The following is a 4312-nucleotide window of genomic DNA, read 5'->3' on the forward strand; positions in this document are numbered from 1 at the left end:
TTGATGATGAAATTATGTGGCATTTTTAAAAAATTAAAATACTAAATTATATATTTTGTAAACTTTTCTACTTGTTTTCTCCTATCATAATTATAATTCAAATGATTCATTATAATTCAAAATGACCTTTTAATCTCATCCCAACCTTGCTAAAATAAATTTTCCTTCCCTTCCAAAATAATAATGATAATAAAAATAATAAAAATAATTACTTTGCATAATAATTGCTGACTGATGTTGTTTCTGAATTCTTTTGACCTTGTTGTGGAGATTGCTTTAAGCGAAATAAGCATCAGTAGATGTCTTGATCACTTTCCAATTTTTTCCAATAGTAGATTACTTGAACAGATCAGGATATATTATAAGTGAAATCAATTTCTGATGTTTCTCATTTATTTCAAATAAACATTAATCTTGATTTTTTCTTTGACAAGTCAATGGTCAAACTGTACATGGATGACTTCCACATTGCTAGATAATCCTTTCTTGTCCATTAATATTTAGACTTATACACAATAGCTCAAATTGTGAACTCTGATTTAAATATTGTTTGTTTTTTTAAAACAATACTTTCTATCATACATTTCCTTCCATAAACATATCTCTTTGAAAGATATTCCCCACCTCCTAAGTCTGAATTTTGCTCGATTCATTCTAAGATCCTCAGTTCCCATGCAAATATTAATCTAAAATCATGAAATACAACATGGTTTAATTAAACAGAAATGAAAATGCAAAAAAAAACCCTATAAATAGATAGGAAAATTTCAGTAAGCTTTTTCCTTCTCCAGAGTTCTATAGTCTTCTTGATTTATCCTACTATTCTTGATGGCTATCTATGGTAAAAGAAAATACTTTACTGTTACTTTAAAGAAATGTTCTTCTTTCTGGTAGTTTCCTGTTTTCCTATAGTCATTGACAATCCACAGTACTCACTTTCCATTAAAGAATGGCATTGGTGACACTTTTACTTTGTGTCTTTCTACCTTATTTTACTTCACTTCAGTTAGGTAGTTAAGGTCTTGTCACTATCCATATCTCCTTTTTGGTAAACTACTCTTCTCTCTCATATCTGTTCTGGGTGATAACTCTTTGTCTCTTTATGCTTTCCCTTAGGAGGATTTCTCTTCACTCTGAGTCTTCCATATTTACACCTAACTCTTGAAATACCTGGTTCCCTAAAAGAATTCTCTCTAGGAAACTGAGGCTGCCTTATAAATTTCCTCCTCTCCATTTCTCTATCTGACTTTTCTTTTAAAGGTCAAGTTTAAGGGTATAGTGCAGTGATGTGAACAAGTTGTGAACTGAAGTAAATCCCAGAACGAAAGTTTCATTGGCAAAACAATGAGAACTCATGACAAGGGGAATTTATACTTTGTCTAGGAAAGTCATACATTTTCAAGAAAATATAAGATGAAGGAAATGTTTTCTTGCCTTCTCCTGGGGCTTGCTTAAGCAAAATCTAGTGATGTGGTTCAGTGCTTGCCTTTTCCTTAACAGTCTGACCTTTTTGTTAAAGAAAACCCCTTCTTGCCTAGAGGTAAACAGAAACCTGTGGCTTCTTTTTATTTCTGAATTATGAATCATGTTTTCCCAAAATATTTTTCAGGGTATCTGTATATTTACATACATATTTCTATATATATGCATATATGCATGCATGTATGTACATAACTGCTAGCAGGTACAATGAATAGGGTACCAGATTTGGGGTCAGAAAGACTCATCGTAGGGGCAGCTAGGTGGCGCAGTGGATAGAGCATCAGTCCTGTAGTCAGGAGGTCCTTGAGTTCAAATCCAGCCTGAGACACTTAATTACCTAGCTGTATGATCTAGGGGAAGTCACTTTACCCCATTGCCTTGAAAAAAACAAAACAAAGCAAAACAAAACAAAAAAAAAGACTCATCTTCATGAATTCAATCTGTCTCTATGCACTTATTAGCTTGTAATGCTGGGAAAGTTACTAACCTCTTTGCATCAGTTTCCTCAACTGTTAAATGAGTTGGAGAATGAAAAGGCAAATCAACTGGGTATCTTTGTCAAACCAAACCAACAAAATCTTACTAGGGTCATAAAAAAATCAGTCATGATTGAAATGATCAAACAACAATAGACATGCATGTATAACATAGACACTTAGGCATAATATATACATATATGTGCATATATGCCCATATGTCTATATATACAAATGTGTTACACACACACACACACATATATATAATCACACACATATATTTTAAAGACTATTATTGAATTTTTTGTAGAATATTAATCTGTCTTCATCTCCTCTGGAACAGATACAATTAAATAAGTTTCAAGTATCTTCAAAATGGTGTTTGTACTTGTAATTATCATGAATAACACAAAATGAAATAATTAAATATCCAATAAAATTATATTTCTTATTTCCTTTGAATGAATGAAAAAAATGACCTCAAATTTCTTTTTTTTCCTTCTCCAAGGAGAACCTGATTCATCTTCCCATTTGCTTACAATTTTCATCAATCTCCTTAATTCACTTAGAGAGAGAATGATAATATTTTGACTCAGAACAAAAGATTGTTCATTTCTAGTAAAGAGGGTTAAATGAGGGTTAAATGTATGTCTATGGATGGTTGAAACCTGTTTGGTTCTTTGCATCTTCTGCCTCAGTTTTGCCATTCTGTCATTTCAGAAAAGAATTGGAATTCAATTGAGAGACAATTCATAACAAAGTTTGTCATGATCAAAGAATTCATTGCCTAATGGCTAGACTACTGGTGGCTAAGAATCCTCTTAATCTGCTAGACTGGCACGAACAGTCTTTTATTGAGCTTATACTTTAAAACCTTCCATCTTGGTAGAAACTGCTGTAGTTTATACTTTACTGAAATGATCTTTGAGAAGCCAGGATCATCTCTATGCTTGAATGAGGTATTTGAGGAAGGTTTTTTTAATAGGTAAAATTTAATTCAAACTTAAAAAAAAAAACCTGCACGTAAGTTTTCAGGAATAACTATAGCACTTAAAGAAAGGTATGCCTGCATTGGATTGGCATTTTAAACTTTGAGTTGAAATAAGACATAAAAGTAAATTAAAACATGATGAATGGATTTCATTTGTCCCACTTTAAAGAATACAACAAAATAACCTTTAACAAAATCCAAGACATAAATAGGTAATGCATTATATATTTTTTTCCTTTCAGCTTCGTTTCCTTTAATAATCCAAATGCCACCTTGCTAGTGGTTGTAATTTGGTGAGGTGGAGGGAGGAAAAAAGAAATAAAAAAAAAGAAAAACAATATGCAAACTTAAGGAATCCTACATTCGTTGGAAAATTAATATGTATAATTATTTTGAATCTTCAATGTAGCTAAAATTTAGATTTATGCAGTTCTTTTTTGTTAAATTATCCATGCAGAGCTTACATTTTATGATGAAGAGTTAGTTGTAGTTAAACTCATCCATCAATTATTTACCTCTCTCTGTGACTAGAGACATATCACTAGTGCTGACTTCAAGTCCACTTCACAGCCAACTCACCATATATGCATCCATATGTATACACACACATATACACAAAGTCATACATATCAGATAATTTTAAGATTTTAGCAATCTTCAAAACATACCTTCATATTTTAACTGAGAAAACTGGATCCCAGAAAATTTCCTCCATAGCCCAATTAGTAGCAAAAATAGAAATCCAGACCTCATTTTTTTTAGGTTTTTGCAAGGCAAATGGGGTTAAGTGGCTTGCCCAAGGCCACACAGCCAGGCAATTATTAAGTGTCTGAGACCAGATTTGAACCCAGGTACTCCTGAATCCAAGGCCGGTGCTTTGTCTACTATGCCACCACCTGCCCCTGGACCTCATTTTTCCTCTAGTAGTTTTTTACTTTTGTTTGTTGTAAACACTCAAAACTGGAGGTCAGCACATCACAACTTTTTACCTCCTTTCATTAACTCAGCAAATTATCCTCTTTGAACCATTTTATGGTGATCCAGTTTGTAAAACATCCTGATATTCTTTTTTTCTTTTTGCAAGGCAATGGGGTTAAGGGCCTTGTCCAAGGCCACACAGCTAGGTAATTATTAAGTGACTGAGGTCGGATTTGAACTCAGGTACTCCTGACTCCAGGGCCAGTACTCTATCCACTGCACCACCTAGCTGCCCCGGTGTCCTGATATTCTTAATATGACTCTTTTCCAGGTCCTGAGGATATATGAGCACTAGAGATGGATGATAGTCAAAATGAAATCTGCCTAGATTTCCCCTTTTTTGATCTTCAGAAATACAGGGATGGATACCATGAAACTGTAACTG

This window comes from Macrotis lagotis, chromosome 7 (assembly GCF_037893015.1).
Source record: "Macrotis lagotis isolate mMagLag1 chromosome 7, bilby.v1.9.chrom.fasta, whole genome shotgun sequence".
NCBI classification, from domain to species: domain Eukaryota; kingdom Metazoa; phylum Chordata; class Mammalia; order Peramelemorphia; family Peramelidae; genus Macrotis; species Macrotis lagotis.